This window comes from Triturus cristatus, chromosome 5_2 (assembly GCF_964204655.1).
Source record: "Triturus cristatus chromosome 5_2, aTriCri1.1, whole genome shotgun sequence".
NCBI classification, from domain to species: domain Eukaryota; kingdom Metazoa; phylum Chordata; class Amphibia; order Caudata; family Salamandridae; genus Triturus; species Triturus cristatus.
The window spans coordinates 705218384-705240004 of record NC_140588.1 but is presented as its reverse complement, the minus strand read 5'-3'; positions in this window follow the sequence as shown (position 1 = coordinate 705240004).

Genomic DNA, 21621 nt, shown 5'->3' with positions numbered 1-21621 from the left:
AGAAGTCTGGAGGGTCAAGTCAACCTAATCCCAAATCATATCTAACATCCTATGTTTAAAGAACTAAGTTATCCAAAAGAGAGGTCTCTTCGAGTAGAATCTTATTCTATACTGACTATACTGACTGTTAGTGCGTGTACAAGCGTCTAAGTGTCTATACTAGATGCGAGGGCGGAATCTTCCATAGTAACAGGGCTATGAATTACTTGCATGAAGACAGAGAAGCCGGGCCTTTGCTCGGTAGCTGGCAGAATGTTTACTTAAGCTACTAGACAGGAATGCATTGGGCAGGGAGCGGAGCAGATAATTTTCGAAGGTGAAATACAGTTTTTGGCAGGCAGCAGGCTGATGTCAGGCTTCGTGAGCCGCGCAGAGAATGAGACAAAGTTCATGGTCACAGATGCAGGCTCAGACTGGAGCTTTCAGAGGCAGAAGGCAAGAAGAGTTTGATGACAGAATCAGGGCCTACTTGCCTGGACTGTAAAATGGCATAAGTGAACCATATAAAGCCGGTGGCCTTTCATACTTAGGAATGGAATATCCGGCCTATTCATGGCGGATCTGACAGAGGACATGTTAACGGTGGACGCACATGTATTTGCGTCTTCATAACTGGAACTGGAGGGAACATACATGTACTTGTAACATGCACATAGAACCGTTGGGGTCCAAGATAGGGGACATAACTGACCAGAAAAATCCATATTTCCACAGTGCAGAGATTCTGTATAAGAACATCTGGTGTGTGACTGATATACTTCTTAATCTACAAAACAACTTGAAAGGTGAGTTATTTAATTGTGAGGGGATGTATGTGGTCTATATTGATTTTAATCAAACTAATGTATTTCTCCTGCTAAAGTGCAGGGAGTACTTTTTTTGTCTACAATCTTATTGACTGTGTGTGTGCATGTAGAAAACATTCTGTGATAAGCATATGAGTTGGCAGACAGATAACTGTGCTGTTTTTATATTTTGGTACAATTAGAAACCAGTCATTGTTTATGAATTTGCAAAATGAGTCATGTTTCTACACTAAAATGTAGTACTCGTAGATTAAGAAATGTGTTTTGGTATAGTGCAAGGGATAGTGTTGTTTGTCTAGAATCACACAGTGAGTCTGTGTGCATTTAGGAATCATTTTGAGAGAAACATTTTGGTACTAATGTGTAGTTGAAAATTTTCTGTAATGTGTGCAGTCACCTTAGATCTTGTAGACTAGTAAATGTATTTTGTACAAGGGATAGTTGGCTGTCTACAATCACACTGTGAGTCTGTGTGTATTTGGGTAAGGATTGTGAGAGGAGCATTTGGTAACATCGTGTATTTGCTGACAGATAACTGTTTTAAAACCTGTCATGTTGTCAAGTTTTTGTAGCATTAGAAGCCAGTCTTTGCTTATGCATTGATAAAATGAGTCAGGCTTTGACAGTAAAGTGCAGTACTGAAATATGTAGATTGTGTGCAGTCCGCTTACCCCTTCCACAGTAGTGAATGAATTTTGGTGAACTCCTAGGGATAGTGTTGCTTGTCTAGAATCACACTGTGAGTCTGTGTGCATTTGGGTAACCATTGTGAGAGAAGCATTTGGTAACATTATGTATTTGCTGACAGATAACTGTTTTAAAACATGCCATGTTGTCAAGTTTTAGTAGCATTAGAAGCCAGTCTTTGCTTATGCATTGAGAAAATGAGTCTGGCTTTGAAACTAAAGTGCAGTACTGAAATCTGTAGATTGTGTGCAAACCCCTTACTCCTTCCAGAGTAGTGAATGAGTTTTGCTAAAGTACAAGGGATAGCGTTGCTTGTCTAGAATCACACTCTGAGTCTGTGTGCATTTGGGTAACCATTGTGAGAGAAGCATGTGGTAACATCGTGTATTTGCTGACAGATAACTGTTTTAAAACCTGTCATGTTGTCAAGTTTTAGTAGCATTAGAAGTCAGTCATTGCTTATGCATTCATAAAATGAGTTAGGCTTTGACAATAAAGTGCAGTACTGAAATATGTAGATTGTGTGCAGTCCCCTTACCCCTTCCAGAGTAGTGAAAGAGTTTTGGTAAACTTCTAGGGATAGTGTTGCTTGTCTAGAATCACACTGTGAGTCTGTGTGCATTTGGGAACCACTGTGAGAGAAGCATTTGGGTACTTCATATCTTTGCATACACATAACTGCTTAAAAACCTTTCCTGTTCTCAAGTTTTGGTAGAATTAGAAGGCAGTCATTGCTTATGTATTCACCTAGGAACTGTCCTTGCAATACTGTAAACATTCAGTTAATATCCAAGTAGTAACCGAGTGAGGCAGGCCTTAGCACATGCATTGATTCAAACGCCTATCCACCATGCATACAGTCCTCTAACCATCTACACAGTTCTCTTTCACACCTTCAATTCCCCAGTCAGTAACCATAAACTTCCAGCAAACATCCTGTCACTCCCCTTGCACTCCTCTAGTGACCCATTCAGCATTATGTACTAATTCATTCACTGCGCCAAAACCCAAACACTTATAAATTCACCCAGGCACTCTCCTTGCAGTACTCTAATCATTTAATCAGTATCCAAGTACTCATGCAGTGAGCCAGGCCTTAGCACATGGACTGCTTTAAACCCCTATCCACTATGCATGCAGTCCTACTTGTCTTTCACACCTTAAATTCCCCAGTCAGTATCCATACACTTCCAGCAAACACCCTGTCACTGCCTTTGTACTACTCTACTGATCCATTCAGCACCATGTACTAATCCTTTCACTGCGCCAAAACCCAAACACTTATAAATTCACCCAGGCAGTGTCCTTGCAGTACTCTAATCATTCAGTCAGTACCCAAGTGCTCATTCAGTGACCAGGCCTTAGCACATGGACTGCGTCAAACCCCTATCCACTATGCACGTAGTCCTCTGACCATTTACACACTTGTCTTTCAACCCTGCGATTCCCCAGTCATTATCCATACGCTTCCAGCAAACATCCTGTCACTCCCCTTGCACTCCTCTAGTGACTCATTCAGCACCTTGTACTAATCCATTGACTGCACCAAAACCCAACCATTTATAAATTCACCGAGGCACTCTCCTTGTAGTACTCTAATGATTCAGTTAGTACCCAAGTACTTATGTAGTGAACCCTGACTTAGCACATGGACTACTTCAAACGTCTATCCACTATGCATGCTTGCCTAAAATCACCTATACAATTGTCTTTCACACCTTCAATTGCCCAGTCAGTATCTATATACTCTAATAAACATCCTGCCACTCCCCTTGCACACCTCCAGTGATTCATCCAGCACCATGTACTAATCTATCCACTGCGCCAAAACCCAAAAACTTAAAAGATTCATGCAGGCACTCTCCTTACAGTACTCTAATGATTCAGTCAGTCCTCAGGTACTCATGCAGTGACCCAGGCCTTAGATAATGGACTGATTCAAATGTCCGTCTAGTATGCATGCAGGTCTCTAACCATCTACACACTTGTCTTTCACACCTTCAATATCCCAGTCAGTATTTATACAGTTTCCACAAACACCTTGTCACTCCCCTTACACTTCTCCAGCGACCCATTCAGCACCATGTACTAATCCATTTACTGTGCCAAAAGCCAAACACTTATAAATTCACTGAGGCACTCTCCTTGTACTTCTCTAATGATTCAGTCAGTACCCAGGTACTTATATAGTGAACCCGGTTTTAGCACATGGACTACTTCAAATGACTATCCACTATGCATGCAGGCCTCTAACCACCTACACAATTGTCTTTCACACCTTCATTTGCCCAGTCAGTATCTATATACTCCAATAAAACACCCTGTCACTCCCCTTGCACACCTCCAGTGACTCATTCAGCAGCATGTACTAATCTATTCACTGCGCCAACACCCAAAAACTTAAAAGATTTATCCAGGCACTCTCCTTGTAGTACTCTAATGATTCAGTCAGTACCCAGGTACTCCTGCAGTGACCCACGCCTTAGCCCATGGAGTGCTTCAAACGTCTGTCCAATATGCATGCAGGCCTCACTTTTTCAATTAACTAGTCAGTATCTATAACCTCCAGTAAACACTCTTTCAGTCCACTTCCACACCTCTACTGACTCATCTGGCACTATGTAGTAATCTATTCACTGCAGCAAAACACGAAAACTTAAAAAGATTAACCCAAGCACTCTCCTTGCAGTAGTGTAATGATTCAGTCAGTACCCAGGTAATCATGCAGTGTCTGAGGTCTTAGCTCATGGACTGTTTAAACGTCTATCCACTTTGCATGCAGGCCTCTAGTCACCTACACACTTGTCTTTGACTTCTTTAATTAACTAGTCAGTATCTATATACTTCAATAAACACCCTGTCACTCATCTTGCACTCCTCCAGTGACTGATCCAGTACCATGTACTAATGTATTCACTGCGCCAAAACCGAAAAACATAAAAGTTTCATTCTGGCAGTCTCCTAGCAGTAGTTTAATGATTCAGTCAGTACGCAGGTACTCATGCAGTGAACTGTGCATTACCACATGGACTGCTTCAAAGGTCTATCCAGTATGCATGCAGGCTTCTAACCTACTATACACTTGTCTTTAACAGCTTGAATTCCCCAGTCAGTATGCATGTACTTCCAGCAAACACCCTTTCACTCCTCTTGCACTCTTCCAGTGACTTATTCAGCACCATGTAGTAATGCATTAACTGCGCCAAAACTGAAACACTTATAATTTCACCCAGGCACTCTTCTTGCAATAGTCTAATCATTCGGTTAGTACCTAAGTACTAATGGAGTGAGGCAGGCCTTAGCACATGGATTGATTCAAACATCTGTCCAGTATGCATGCAGGCCTCTAGTCACCTACACACTTGTCTTTCACTTCTTTAATTAACTAGTCAGTATCTATATACTTCAATAAACACCCTGTCACTCATCTTGCACTCATCCAGTGACTGATCCAGTACCATGTACTAATCTATTCACTGCGCCAAAAACGAAAAACTTAAAAGTTTTACCCAGGCACTTTCCAAGTAGTAGTCTAATGATTCAGTCAGTTCCCAGGTACTCATGTAGTGAACCATGCATTATCACATGGACTGCTTCAAATGTCTATGCAGTATGCATGCAGTCGTCTAACCTACTATACACTTGTCTTTAACAGCTTGAATTCCCCAGTCAGTATCCATGTACTTCCAGCAAACACCCTGCCACTCCCCTTGCACTCTTCCAGTGACTTATTCAGCACCATGTAGTAATGCATTCACTGCACCAAAACTGAAACACTTATAAATTCACCCAGGCACGCTTCTTGCAATAGTCTAATCATTCAGTCAGTACCTAAGTACTAATGGAGTGAGGCAGGCCTTAGCACATGGATTGATTCAAACATGTTTCCACTATGCATGGAGGTCTCTAAGTACCAACCCAATTGTCTTTCAGACCTTCAATTTCCCAGTCAGTATCTATAAACTCCAATAAACACTCTGTCACTTCAATTGCACACCTCCACTGACTCATTTGGCACTAAGTACTAATCTATTCACTGCACCAAAACCCAAAAACTTAAAAAGATTCACCCAGTCAGTCTGTTTGTCTAATGATTCAGTCAGTACTCAGGTAGTTTTGCAGTGATCCAAGTGTTACTCTATGGACTGTTTCAAACGGCTATCCACTATGCATGTAGGTCTGTAGCCACCTACAAACTTGTCTTTCACACCTTCAATATCCCAGACAGTATTCATACAGTTCCTGCAAACACCCTGTCACGCCCCTTATATTTCTCCAGTGACTTATTCAGCACCATGTACTAATGTATTTACTGCACCAAAATACAAATACTTATAAAATCATCCTGGCACTCTCCTTGCAATACTCAAAACATTCAGTCAGTATCCAAGTACTATTGGACTGAGACAGACCTTAACATATGGATGGATTCAAACACGTATCCACTATGCATGTAGGTCTCTAATCACCTACACACTTGTCTTTCACACCATCAATATCCCAGTCAGTATCCATACACTTCTAGCAAACACTCTGTCACTCACCCAGTGTCTCTCCTTATAGTAGTGTAATCATTCAGTCAGTTAGCACGTAGTCTTTTAGTGAGGCAGGCTTTAGGGCATGAACTGCTTCAAAGTAGTATGCACTATGCATGTAGTGTTTTAACCATCGTCACACTTGTGCTTCAGGGCTATAGTTTCTTAGTCAGTATTTATATAAAATGTGTTTGGACAGTAATAGATTGGTATACATTTGAAAGTTATTAATATACATTTATGTGTGGTTATTTTTTACAGATACTGTTTTTCACCGTTAAAATAGAGAAATCATGCCAGAAAAAAATGAAAAAGAAAAGAACAGAGACAGGAGAATTACTTGAAGAAACATCAACCACAGGTATTGAATGAACAAGATAATGTGGCTAAAAAGAAAATATCTTCTGGTAAGATCACAAAGCAATTTATTAAAAATGTTTGTAGGACCAAACAGAATGTACAGAATGCTGAAACCTCTGAGAATGCTTCAACTAGAAAAAAAAATCAAAATAAGAGGAAAAGCAAAAAAGCAAATGAACAGTCAAAGGAGACAAAGTATGGTAAAAGAAGGCAAAATCAGTATAAGGAAATACGCAAAAAATATTTTACAAGAGAGTAGTACATAATTTGCTGAAAGATGTGAAGAAATATAAAAAGAGAGCTCTATTTTATAAAAAGAAGAAGCATATTGAAACCATTGTTGAAAAGCCTTTTGAAGTAAAAAGGAAACTATTCATTTTAGTATTAAACAGAATTCGATCACTAGATGAACCAATCCATTTAATGAAGGCCAAAAGTAGGAGGAAAAGAGTAATTAATAGAAAACATGTTTGTGATTTTTTTGGGGAGAATGGAAACACAGTTCCAGTTCAGAGCCTTTCTTTAATGAAGAGAGTTATTTACAGAGCAAAAAATTCTTGTATGCAGTTGACACCAGTATGAGGTTAGAGATGGTTGTCCAATTGACAAAGAGAAAATGGTTGAAAGAAATGCAGAAGAAGTGATAGCTGATGAAGTTCTAGGGAGACGTCCTAAACACCCTGTGTACACTTGGGATTGCAGTAGTATTTGTAGTGTACGACAAGAATCTATTGATAAATTATGTAGTTTTTTACGAGCATATAGTAAAAAAAGTGTTAAACAAAAGATTAAGGTGTTGCAAGGACTAGACCCTTGCAGAGTGAGAAAAATACTGGTTTGCAAGGTCATTCTCTGGCTTATCTTTCTAGGAAAGTTTGTCAAAGTGTTTTTCACCATTTCAGGATGTTGGCAGTACATCATACTCAAATGCGGAAGTTAGTGAGAAGATTGTATTATGCAAAAAGTCCAGCACTAAAGTTAAATGAGTTGAACAGTGCTCTTTTGTATGGGTCAGTATCAGATGTGAAGAAGGTTTGTGACGATATTGAGTTTTGTTACTTTGGTCCTCAGCAAGAGAGTGCAGAAACTGACACATTAGTAGAACAAAATGTTGAAGACAATGTAGAACCCGTGATTACAACAAAATTTTGAGGATGAAATCACAAAGTTTAAGGTAATTTCAGGTAAAAGACCAAATGTTTCTTGTATTTGTTGTCGGCAAAGTCACTATAAAAATCAGACTAGGGGTGTCAATCTGTATTTAAAAAGTAAAACAGAAGATAATGATAAGTGGATGTAATTTGCAACTTATTTGTTGGTAGAGGATTGTTTTGATTTGGTATCTGAGCAGCGTATTTGCAAATATTGTTATAACAAATTAGATGATAATAAAATGACTGCTAGAGCTATTCATAATAATCTAGAGTTGGTTGCTATTCCTTCAGAGCTGATAGATTTAAATACGTATGAGTCTATTCTCATTCAATGTGTTCACCCGTTTCAGGCTATTGTTCATATGGAGCCTAAAACAGGTAAATTACCTCCATCAGAGTTGCAAAGAGGATTGAAAGGAAGAGTTGTGTATTTACCGTTAGAGTTAAGGAAAAATATTGAAACTATTGGTGTAGACCATGCAGAAAATGAGCCACTAGCCATTCTAGTTAATGGTGTTCCTACTAAGAATAAGAACATCTGGCAAGAGTTAGTGGATGTTAGAAAAGTGCAAAAGGCATCATTGTATCTGTTAAAAAATAATGAGTACTATAGAAATGTGTTTGTAGGAGAAGAAGAAATAGATTTAGTAGAAGATACTGAAACATTAAGTGGACAAATTGAAAAAGTGGACATGTCCAGATGTGAAGAAATCTATGAACATTACAGTGTACATCCACTTCATTCCAAAGAGGTGATGGGGAATACGATTGAGTTGTTCCAAATGAAAAAAGCAAGAGGAAGTCCCATGAGTGTATGGGAAGAGAACTCGGAAGCTCGTTGTTTCCCGCAGTTGTTTCCAACAGGAAAAGGTGGACGATATGAAGAACGTCCTGTGCAGATTCCTGCATCTGAATATCGGACAACAAGATTATATGCAGAAGATCCACGATTTCGACAATGTATCCCTTATATGTTTCATCTTCTGTTTGAAAGTGACTAGACTTTCATATGCAGTAAATCACCTTTTAAAAACTGGAATGCATCTGCAAAATGTAACTGCAAAGGATTTTATGGATAAAGTGCATCAGAGAGATGATTATTTAGAATCTCAGTTGATTAATCTGATGGTATGTCAGCGTGGGACTAATGAATATTGGTACCGTCGTCATGGAGAACTGAAATGTATGCTACGCAACTTGATAACTCCTACATGGTTTGTTACACTAAGCTGTGCTGAGTATGCTTGGGATGATTTACTTGAATTTCTTCGAAAGGCAAATTCCAATATAAAAAATATTGAATACAAGACATCTGGAGAATTGTGCTCTTTGGATCCTGTTTATGTATGCAGATATTTCAATCATAGATTTGAAGCTATGATGTCTTTCATCTGCAATAAAAAGAAACCTCCTCTTGGAGAAGTTGTGGATTTCTTTTGGAGAAAGGAGTATCAAGCAAGAGGTGCTCCTCATATACATATGTTGATATGGATCAAGGACGCCCCCAAATTTGGAACATATTCAGATGAAGCTGTTTTGTCTTTCATTGAAGATTATGCCACATGTGCCATACCCAATAGTAGAGAAGATAAAAACTTAAAACAACAAGTCTTACGATTCCAAAGCCATAGGTGTGGAAAATACTATAGACGAAAGTACAAGTCACAGGATAGGTTCTATACCAAATGTCGTTTTGGATTTCCACGTCCTGTATTATCCAAAGGAAGAGTGAACAGTTTTATGTCAGCTATGTGACATACCATCACAAGAAAGTCTCCAAAAAATACCTACAACTTAAGAAGAAGCGACGAATCAAAATACATAAATGACTACAATCCAGTTATTTTATCCATGTGGAACGCTAACATGGATATTCAGTATGTTGCGGACAATTCCATTGCTCGATATGTAACGTCCTACATTACTAAATCAGAAAATACGGAATTGAAAGAAATGTGGGAAGAGATTTCTCACGAGACGACTCTAAGTAAGAAATTATACAGTTTCAGTTTGAAGATGTTATTGCATCGTGAAATTGGAGCATATGAATGCTCAGATCGGTTATCATCTGCAAGTCTATATTCCAAAAGTAGAAGAATCATTTGGGTGAGTCTAGGTCTTGCAGCAATGTGAAATCGGGTACTGAAATCTGTTCAAGAAATTGAATATTTAGCAGAAAAAGAACCAGAAAGTACAGATATTTTGTAAACGAATATGTTGGACACATATTACCCAAACAGAAGTCATCATCTTGAGAACATGCGTCTCTATGAAGTGCTGCAAAACTACACTTTTAAACGGAATACTACAGAGAACATCAATGATGGAAAATATGCAGTGATTGGTTCCGAAGGATGTCTGGTGAAACAAAGGAAAGGAAATTTAAGTAATCACAGGAAACTGAGTTGCGACACTGCTGACAAAAGGGAATTTTACTATTTAGCCCTTTTGCAAATGTTCAAACCGTGGCGTTCAGAACTGGATTTAGATTTTGAGAGCTATGAAGATTAATTTAATGCTTGTAAAGATAGCATACAATGCAGTGCTTTTGCAAATTATGTGAAAATGTTGAATGATGAAATTGATCAAGAAGCTACAATTGCAGCTGAGATTGCTAGAGACAGTTCTCAAGACAGTCAAAGTTCTGCTGCACTGAGTCAAGATCCACTAGGACAACCAACTGTTGAAAATGAAGCAGCGATTGCCATGAATGAGGTGGAAACAGCAATGTATCAAGCTCAAGAAGATGTAATACAGTTAGGAAACTTGGAAGAACAACTGAATGTTGAACAGAAACAAATGTATCAACAAGTGAAAGAGCAGATTGACCATGGATTACTTCATGAAAAGAAAGGGTGCTCATGTACATCATTTCAACCTATCCGAATGCATGTGAGTGGTCAAGCTGGAACAGGAAAAAGTTTCTTAATTAAAGTAATTACAAGTTATCTGCAGACAACAAGTCGCATTTGTCTTGTGTTGTCACTGCTCCAACTGAGTTGGCAGCACATAACATTAAAGGAATTACATTACATCGTTTACTAATGCTACCAGTAGAGCATGAGAACAAATTGGAATACCACAAGCTATCTGGAGAACCTTGTTGTGAAGTTTCAAGAGTCCTGAAGAAAATAAAACTTCTCATTATTGATGAGGTAAGCATGGTCTCAAACTTGATGCTTGCCTTTGTGCATTTAAGAATGCAGCAAATTCTTAAAACAGAGTATGACGTGTTATTTGGAGGAAAACACGTCATAGTTTTTGGAGAACTACTGCAACTGACTCCGGTAAAAGGACAACCGGTATTTAAAACACTTGCACATGAAGATACCAGAAAGTCTCTTGGTAGTGTTGGTAACGTGAACATTTGGACTTATTTTGAATACAAAGAACTGACAACAAATATGCGACAGGCAAATGATGCTGAATATGAAAGTATTCTTCAAGGTATAAGAATTGGAATTCTAACATGGCAAACATGCTTTGGAGAGTCGATTACTTTGCAATTTGTTTCCAAGTGAAAATGTAGTTCCTGAGAAAGTGTACATGAAAATTGCAGAAAATAAATCAGTGATCTGCTTAATGCCAACACTGCGCGAGTGTTCTATATTCAACGAAGAACTATTGAAACTGGAAAATGAAGAAATTATAAAAATGTAAGCCCTCGATAAAATAGAGCATGAAGGAATCACTATTATTTTGACGGGAAAGTTGAAAACAAAACTGGATTCTTTAGAAAAAAAATATCTAAAACAGCTGGTTTAGAAAAGACACTATATGCATGTGTAAACTGTCGGGTAATTTTAAGGTGTAATTTGGAAGTAGAAAAAGGTTTAGTTAATGGAGCAATGTGTAAAGTGGTGGATTTTGTTAATTATCAGAAAAAAGAAGGAATTGAATTTTTAAAAATTAAATTTGATCAGATTGAAGAAGTTAAAGAAATTGGTCGTTGTTGAGTTCATTTTTTGCTTGTTAAAGATTTATATGTCCGTAGGAAACAATTTCCATTTTCTCTGGCATATGCAGTGACTATTCATAAATCGCAAGGATTAAGTGTAGACAGTGCATTGGTGAACATTGGATCTACCGTATTTAAAGAGGATATGGCATATGTTGCTTTGTCGTGAGTCAGAACATTATCTGGTTTGTTTTTGATTGATTTTGATGAGACAAAGGTTACTGCAGATGCAAACTGTGTAAAAGAGTATAATAGGTTAAGAAGGGCGTATGCTCCCAATTTAGGTCAATATCCTGTATTTGAAAAGCGTGTGGTTGGTCGAAAAAGAAGGTTTGAGAATATCTGTACTGAAGGTGTAGAGAAGGGAAAAGAACAAGATAATTTTGTGATTGCAAGTAAAAAGAAAAAGGACATTATTGAAGAGATTGTTGGTTATCAGTTTGAAAATAGTTCAGGTGTCAACTGCTATGCTAATGTAGTGGTCAATGTTGTTTTTATTTTGAAGGTTTGCAAGGTCCTTCCACAACATCTGGACATTACACTGCCTATCTAAAATGTGACAAACGCTGGACACTTTGTAATGATTCCCAGTTGGTTTTCAAACAACGTTTGCCTAGGGAATTACCAAATTCCTACCTAATATTTTTAAAGTCAAAGTTTTAGGAAGATAATTCACTCTCTGAGGAATTTATTATTATAATTTAATAGGATTAACATTGCACAATTTACATGAAAAGGAGTGCAAAAATACCATTTGGCCTCAAGGAAAGGTATATGTTTGAATTATGGACTTTTTCGTGCTCATTGACTCGGTGAATATTTTAAAGCGACAACATTTACAGTTTTTATAAGTTAAAGTTATAAACTTTTGTTAGCCATAAGCATTTCATATATGTGTGATTTGTATTTTCTGGTATTTTACTGAGAATAGCATGTTGGGTTTTTTTAAACAATCTTTTTGATTGTATTTTTTTTTGCCCGCTGTTAAGTGATGAGTACGATTGAAATCACTATTTCTAGTGAAATTCAATATAGTCTGAGAACAGCAAAAAAGGCAAACAAATTACTTTGTTTGAATTATGCTGTGTTGTAAAAAATGTATTATTACATGTTATAACTATTTTTTATTTTCTTTCACAGATCCTAATTCTAAAATGAGCAATTTACCACAAATTACATTACAAATAAAATCTGAAAAAAATGTGTACCATTTTTAATTTCTATTACTGTGAAGGTAAGTTTAACTAAGTATTACTATGCAGAATGGGCAGATCTGCAAGAAGCTACAAAGTTTGAACACGTTTTTAAAAACACTCAGTTTTTATACCTATGTAGTTTTGAAATCTCTCTGTCATCGGATATCATGTGACCTCCAAAAAAACAGATTTGAGTGGTTCATAATATTTCCCATTGTACCCATTGAAGGACCGCAATCATTTTAATCATTCTTCTTTGAGCATCTTTGCAGACAAATCTCTGTGCTTACCTTCTATCATTCGCAAGCAATTTTCCAAACAGAAATATGTCACTTTTTGTAACATAGTTATTGTGCAAGACACTCTTTCATATTTACAAAGAGAGGAAAAGGCACTCTGTGTACTTTTTCTACTTCATGTAAATACAACCTCATCATACACACCACTTTGTGTTAAAAGGGTGTTCTATAAGTGTTGTTGTGCGTGATTGCACTGAATACTCATAGAACAAGACACATCTCCAGATTTATCAGAAATCATGAATCTCGATATGTGTGTGAATGCTGCACCATTCTCCAATTGGTGTAGGAAAGCACAACAAGGAGAATTGTTCTCATTTCTCCTCATTTTTTAATCTTCAATGCATGCCAAAATGTTCAGCACACATTGAAGGAGAAAAATGCCTTTACTGATTGTTTTTGTGCAGGAAGGTGTGTCTTCCTGCACAAAAACAAACACCACATGACACAGATATCCTTGCACCATGGTGCAAGGGTGCCTGTGTCACCACATAGCTGAAGTTTAAGCAGCCGTGCCGAGAGAAGCATAGATTTGCAACATATTTATGTACATATGTTGCATCCCTGTGCTTCGGAAGTACTACAGCACACTGCAGTTAAAGAGATTACTGTGTGATGCTGCAGCACTTCCTAATAGTTCTGCACTTATACATTCACCATACGCTACTGATGCATTCATTCAGTCAATTACGTACTACACATACATTCATCTAAACTTTCACACACTAACAAACAAATATAGCTCTTTTTTTAAACCAGTAAAGTTAGTTCTTAGAAGAACATTTTTTTTCTTCTTTTTTCTTTTATATTTTTTGTTGTTTTTTTGAACAATTTTTAATTTTTTTTGTTTTTTCTTGAAAAAATAAGGGAAAAACAGAACTGGAGGAACAAAACAATGAACTTCAGGGGAAAAAAAAACCTAGCAATGATGATTCTCTTGCTTTCAACAGATCAGGTCAATCGACTGCTCTCCATAGCATAATACAGCATTGCATTTTATGCAGAGCACTTTTAGGGTTTGAAACTGTGGACGGATGTCCAAATTTTGCACAGATGGATCCACCCTTGAAGTGCTTGGCTGCGATGGATCTGATGGAGCTGGAAGAACTCTCATTCTGCGGCATTCCTCTCGAGCAAGGTTCACCGGATGGAGGGTCCTCAGATGCTTCATCATACTTGCTGTTCTGCAGGAATATTTTTTGTTCGGATCCCCACGGGAGAGCACTCTCTGGCAGATCTTGCAGGTTACTAAGGTGGCATTGGTTTTGGTTTGACCCTCAAGAAAAGTGAAAAATTTCCACACCACAGATGAATATCTTGGTGGGCGTGGTGGTTCTTCCAAAAAATCATCCTCAGATAATTGAGGAGATCCTGGAGATGCCTGCTGCCCTGAAGCCATTGTTTTAAAAAAGAAAATTAGAGCTAAGTGTAAACTTAGTACAAAAAAGGTTCTTCTCTGCAGAGAGATGCTCCTCCAAAGAAGGTCAAAGAAGAATGATTGAAATGGTTGGGGTCTTTCAGTAGTTAGAATAGGAAGTGTAATGAACCAATCAAATCTCTTTTTTTCAGGTCACAAGGGATCCGCGCACCGTGCTCATAGGCAGCATGCACCCAGCGCGCATCCGCGAAATTGAATTTAAAAGGAATATAGGATTAGAAGTAAAAATATATTACTTTTATGAGTAGTTTAGAGTTTGTCTTCAATTAATATTCACATGAAATACATATATATATGTTTTTTTAAATTTAAAATATTTCGCGGGATTCGCGCACCCACCGCGTCATACACGCACAGGACGTATCACGGAAGTGCGCAAGCATCGCGTAACGTGCATCGTACGTATCGCGTATAGGCTTGGAGTCATGTACCGGTCGCATTGCAATCGCGCACTAAAATACGTACCCAACGCATACCGTAAGCGGATGCTTACGCCCAGGCATCGAGAAAGGTGCGCATAGGGTGCGCGAATCCCCCAAAAATGAAAAAAAATAATAATAAGGTATTGAAAATATAGTTTAATATATTTTTTTTTTAAACTTCATTTTTTTTTACATTTTTTACAAAAAAACATGAAAAACAAATAATATTTTTTATTTTTTAAAAGAATTAATTGAAAAAATAAGTTTAAAAAATGGTGAAAAAAACTATTTAAAAAAACATAATTAAAGGAATTGACACACTTTAATAGAAAAATTTAGAAATCCAATGAAAATCATTAAACATCATAGCTTTAGAGATAAGTTATAGATAGGAATTAGCATTTAAAAAACCTTTGAAATTCACTGAAAAAACCATAGGTTTCAGGGGTGTTATAGTTAGCTGGACATTTCCCTCGTACAAAACCCTAGAAATTCTCCCGTTATAGTTAGTTCAGCTAACTATAGCTCGCGCCCCCGCAATGCACTGCTGATGACGTCACATATTACATCACTCATGACATGGCCAGTGACATCACTGATGACATCTCAAAGACATCACTGATGACATCACTGATGACGTCATCCAGTGAGTGTGTGTTTCTGTAAAGTTTAAATATGTTTAATATATAGGGAAAGGCCTATGAAAGAATGAGTGGGTGTATAAGTGTGTGAATGGATGATTTAGTAGGTGCGTGACTGACTCTATAAGTGAGTCATTAAACGTTTCTTACTGCAGACTAGTGACTAAACTGTGTGAATGTCTATATCTGTATGTCTGTTGGTGTATAAGTGGCTGCATGGTTTTGTGAATAGATATATGAGTGTCTATATGGGTTATTGATTGGTTGTCTGAGTATCTGTATGGGTGCCTGAGTGTTTGTGTGGGTGGGGTGTGTGTGACTCTGTGCATAGATGGGTGAGTGGGTGATTCTATGGGTGCATGGTTTTAAGAGTCCATCTGTGATGGACTGTATGGTTGGGTGAGTGTATGTTATGGGTGTGTTAGTGATTGAATGTATATCTCAGTGGTACATGTGTGAGTAACTACATATGTGAAAGGCAGTATATATGTGTGTAAGAGTATATAACTAGCTCTATGTGAGTGTGTGTGATTGTGAGAGTGGCTGTATGGATGAGTGTGTGCTTGTATCAGTAATTGTATAAGAGCGTAAGAATGTGGTAGTATTTTTATGAGTAAGTGAACTTGTGTGTGTATAACTGTATCGGTGAGTAAATGGGAGTGTGATTAATTATTTGCATGACTGACTAGGTGTGTGAGTACCTCTATGGATGATTGGTGGTGTGTGAGTGTCTATATAGGTGTATAAATGCATATGATAGTCCGGTACTGAGTGACTGTAAGTATGAGTGACTGTACAGGTGAGTGAGTGGATGTGTGTGTAGACCTAAGAGTCAATGAGTGGGTATGTAGTTATTGGTATTGGAGTATCTATGGTTTTGAGAATGGGCGTCTGAAATTTTGAGTGGGTGTATCAAAGGTTATATTAGGGTGTGAGAAGATGCACTAATTTATCACATGGATGATGTCATCAGTGATGTCATGAGTGATGTCATTTGAGATGTCATCAGTGATGTCATCAGTGATGTCACTGACCATGTCATGAGTGATGTAATATGTGACGTCATCAGCAGTGCATTGCGGGGGCGCGAGTTATAGTTAGCTGAACTAACTATAACAGGGGAATTTCTAGCGTTTTGTATGAGGGAAATGTCCAGCTAACTATAACACGCCTGAAACCTATGGTTTTTTCAGTGAATTTCTAAGGTTTCTTAAATGCCAATTCCTAACTATAACGTGCATGAAACCTATTGTTTTTTCTGTGAATAGATAGATAGATAGATAGATAGATAGATAGATAGATAGATAGATAGATAGATAGATAGATAGATAGATAGATAGATAGATAGATAGATAGATAGATAGATAGATAGATAGATAGATAGATAGATAGATAGATAGATAGATAGATAGATAGATAGATAGATAGATAGATAGATAGATAGATATCCTGTACCCCAAACCCGAGATAGGACCTCTAGGGACACAAACAGTGGAGGCACGTGGAAGGGCTGTTAGGACCGTAATGTTTTTATTGCTCTCCAGGTTTGGAAAAAAAAGGTAAATAAGGAACAGTTCCTCTGGGATTCTTTCTTGTCCCAGCTGAAGCTCTGGATCTTGTCTGGGGTATCCCTGTGGTTGATGCTAGGCCCTCTTGGGAGTCCCAGAGATGACACGTCACTTGGATGTAGAGGCGAGGAAAATCCAAGCAAAAATAGGAGTTTTTAGAAATGACTATGTAAGTTGCTCACCCGACCATAGTGCTACCTTCACAGGCCATGACCTATCTCCTGGGCCATAGCATCGGGACCCGGGGCGTCCCTGTCGTTCTCCTGGCCAACGGGCTTTGTCACTATGCATAAGGAACTGGGCTCACCTCCTCCCTCTTCGCTCTCCTTCCTCAAGATGTCATTTGTTTCTTCCTTTCGGTCTGGCCCTCTGTAGGGACTCCAAGGAAATCCGCTGGTCTGTCCATTGTCCTGCACATTGCTTGTTCCCTTGCTCGTTGGACCCCCTCCTCTCATAGGTTCCAGCCTTTTCCCTCTGCGAGGTTCCGGCACACTTCTTGACAATGACATCACGATGCTTCATCCGTTCTCTTTTACTCCGCTGGACCGTTCTTCTTACTCCTCCTTTGGCAGCACTAGAGCACTGCGTCTTTCCTGCCGACAGGAAGTATCAGCATAATCCGGGGTGGATTTCCGGTCAGTGCCCTCTTCTTTCTTACAGGACCTTAATCTTTTCCCGCCATCTCCCTTTCCTCTTCTTGCACTCTCCACGTCTCCCTACTCCTTTGGTGTTTCCCCTTATACTCCCTTCTGTTTCATGCTCTCTCCACTCCTCTTTCTTTTCCCTTTGTTCCCTTTATTTTCTTTTCTTTCCTCTTTCTCTTATATTTTCCTTTCTTTTTAGTTCTTCCTTTCTCTTTGCTCTCAATTTCCGTATTTTCTTTGCTTACCAAATTGGCTCTCCCTTATTTTCTCTTTCCTGCTTTCTAACGTCATCATTTCTCATTTGTCTGCTACTTTTCCCTCATACCCCATTTTCCCTCGTTCCTTTCTATTTTCGCCCCTGAGAACATCACATCATTATGAGCTGCTATCTTTTTAGCAAATTTAAGTCAAAATTGGCCTGTAAAAATTTACTTTTTGCTTATTTTTTCAAACGTTTTTACAAACAGAACCCTACACCCAAACCCTACGTGAAGAGAGCAGACTTTGAACATTGTCAAATACCAACTGAGCAGTGCCGATGGTGAAAGTTGAAGACACTAGAGGAGGAAGTAGATGATTTGCAGGTACTGTGGCAAAGATGAAGTTATGGAATGAACACTTATAATTCTAGTGTATTAAAAAGACAAAGGACGTTAGACACATAAAATAAGAGTGCAGAAATATTAGGAGTGAGAATGCTGCAGCAGCGACCAGGTAGCAATACAGAGACATCAATGCTGTAAGTTGGTCATAACGTCTTGACTTCGTTGTGAGAAGTTGGCCTGATATATGCTGTCCACTAGTTCTAGTGGGCACCTTTTATCAGTCCAAACAACCCCTTATTGGTTACAGGTTAAAGACAACCTTTATTGAAAGCTATCCTAGTGGTAGCTATGGAGAGCAGCTAAGTCTTGAAGGAATGTAAAGCAGCTTGTTTTATCAGTCTATAATCTCGTGAGTCACTAAATGAAAGATATCCAGGTATATATAAAATATATGTATTTATTACTAAACACACCCTCCTAGTCTCCTTATGAGATTAGAGGTCAAAACACATAAGTTACACTTCAATAATCACAGTAAAATAGCACAAATACACGTCAGAATCGCTGGGACCCCAAGGAACCACCCAAGGTAGTGACACAGGGGACCCACGGGGGCCGTGTGCAGTGTTTGAACACAGCCGCGAGCTACCGTTAGCTTTTATGGGGAAAGTCGCGGTAAGATTTTTAAAGATTAGGGACACTTAGAATGAGTCAGAACCAAACCCTTTTGGACTTAGGAAGTTCTAGGGCTAGCACCTACGGGAGCACCGGAGTACTCGTGTTACCTCACCCAGGGAAGCCGGGTGCATAGGTGTCTTTTGGTGTCGGGTCGCGTCGTCGATTTCAATGGGAGCTGGCGAAGAAGTGCTGCTGCCGTGAAGATGCAAAGTGTCTGAAAAGATCCAAGCCTTGATCGAAGATGAGAAGAACCTGAAAGCAGAGGGGACAGAGTCTGGGTCACTTGCCAGTGACCAGGAAGGCGATGAGCAGATGCCCACCGATGTCGGATGATTTCAGGTGAAAGAGGTGAAGCTTGACTCTTCAGCCACAAGGTCCAGGAGGTGTCAAGGACACCCAGGAGCTGGATTCGAGCTGTCCCACAAAGGATGTCAAGTGCTACAGCATCGGTGCCCAGATTGAACACGACAGGCCTTGGCAACAGCAACCCATGCAAAAATGAGAAAGATGCTTCGGCGCAGACCAGCAAAGTCTGTGGGACTCACCACTTGGTTGGGAGTCAAGACACATCTGGAGCAACCAGGAAAGCACAAGGAAATGCAAAGTTACCCCCTCAGGGACCCACCAGTCAACGGACCAGGGATCGCGAAGGGACCTCAAGATGAAACACAAAATGGCGGCCCACGGGTCACTCGGAGTGACCAGGCTGACAATCTTCAGTGGATTCAGTGCTCGAGGTGGGGGCTACAAGTCAGCCCAAGCACAACTTCAAGAGGCGTCGAGAAGTCAATGCACTTGCAGAAATGCATGGTGACCAGGAGTTCCGGTTCCATACTATTCACGAGGACTGCAGGTCTTAACTTTAATGGGGACTCGGGTCGATCTCTAAGATGTCTGGAAATCCTCTTCCTGAGCTGCAAATACTTCGGAGTCCGGCAGGAGCTTCGATGATAAAGACCGGCAAATTGCTTCATTGGTGCCTGCCAAGCAGGGGAGTCACTCCTTGACCCCAAGGGAGATTTCTATAGTCCTCTGGTCTAGAGCAGAGCGTCGAAGGTCCAGGATTCAGTGTCAGAGTTTTGTCCAGGGGAATCTAAAGTCCTAATGACTGGGGTCCCATACTTATACTAAGGTAGGGGGTTGGACATACTCTGGGGACCCACCTATGGAGGGTTTAGAAAGAGGGGTGGCTACATCCATTTCCTTTGTCCAGTTTCGTGCCAGAGCAGGGGCTGGAAGCCCTTGAGCTGGTTTGAGCTGGACTATGCACAGGGACACCAAATGTGCCCCCAGTGCAGGACTTCAAAGCACTCAGAGAGTGCTCCCACCCAGCCCCAATACACATAAGCCTGTCTGGGAGGTGGTTACATCTCCCTGTGACAGGAAACCTATTGTCCAGGCCTCGCCTGCCGGAGTTTCGGTCAGCAGCAGGAGGCCAGACCCGTGTCTGTGGCTGCAGCATCCATTTTGTGATGCCTGGGCTCTATTAAGTTTCTACCGGTACACCAGTGCTGTCATGTCTCTCCCTCTAGAAGGGTGGGATCATACTCCCACACCAGTTGCTGGTGTGGGGGTATGATTCCAAGGTGTTTGACAACAAACATGACATGCTTCCGTGCAGCCAGTCCAAAGTTAGCATTTACCGTTTGGTTATAATGCACTTAAGAGTATATGGTCAGGCTGCACTACAAACAGCATCAGAGAAGGGTCTCCAAACACTGCAGAGGGGCTCTGCTCATGCAGGGGCACCCTCTCACATAAGAACCAAGCACTCTGCCTTCAGGATTGACAATGTCTGCCATAGGAGTGACTCATACGTTTATATGTGTGTATATATATAGTGATATAGGTAACCTATATCACAGTAAGGGGTGCAGAAACCACCTTGCCCAGGCTGCAGTAGCAGACCTGTGGTGTCATTTTGGGAGGCTTTCCAGGGGTGGCATAATACATGCTTCAGCCCCTGGTTGGCCTCTGGAGTACCTATGCCCTGGGTACATAGTATACCATATACTAGGGACTTATAAGGGCACCTCAGATCCAATCTGAACTGTACCTAAAGTACATGGAATCATTTTAGAGAGGAAGCAGCTAGGCTGGGGCCCTGAATAGCAGGGTCCCAGTCACACTAAAGTCGAAAAACAGTGAAACACCAGCAAAAAGTGGGGGTAAAATCCTACTCTCCTACATTCGTGAATAAAGTGAAGAATATGTGCCTGTACGCCTGGAATGGTAGGCATCAAAAATCACATTTGCCACTTGACACTTCTGCACACTCTAAAGAGCTTTGTCTTTGTTGACACCTCACTCTTCATTCCTACAAACTTGCTTAACTTGTCAACACTACATTTTCAATAGGATTTCCACAGCACAATCCTCTGCCCATTGCTTTAAGTTTCTATTTTGAACTTTACTGAACATAGATCAAAGCTACTGGCATACTGATAAACAATATACAGATAATATACAACTATACCTTGAACTAAAAATTACACAGTGCAGCACACTTTTCTCTGCATATCTGGAGAAAGTATAATACTTGCTATCTCACCACCAAAATTAAATTCAGATAACAGAGGTTTGGTCTAGCTATGGTTCCCCCAGTTATGTCTTTCTGACTGTTTTGGCACCATATTGTATCTAACAATGGTACAGGTCTCAAGTGGAAAATCATAGGGTGTCCCACTAGA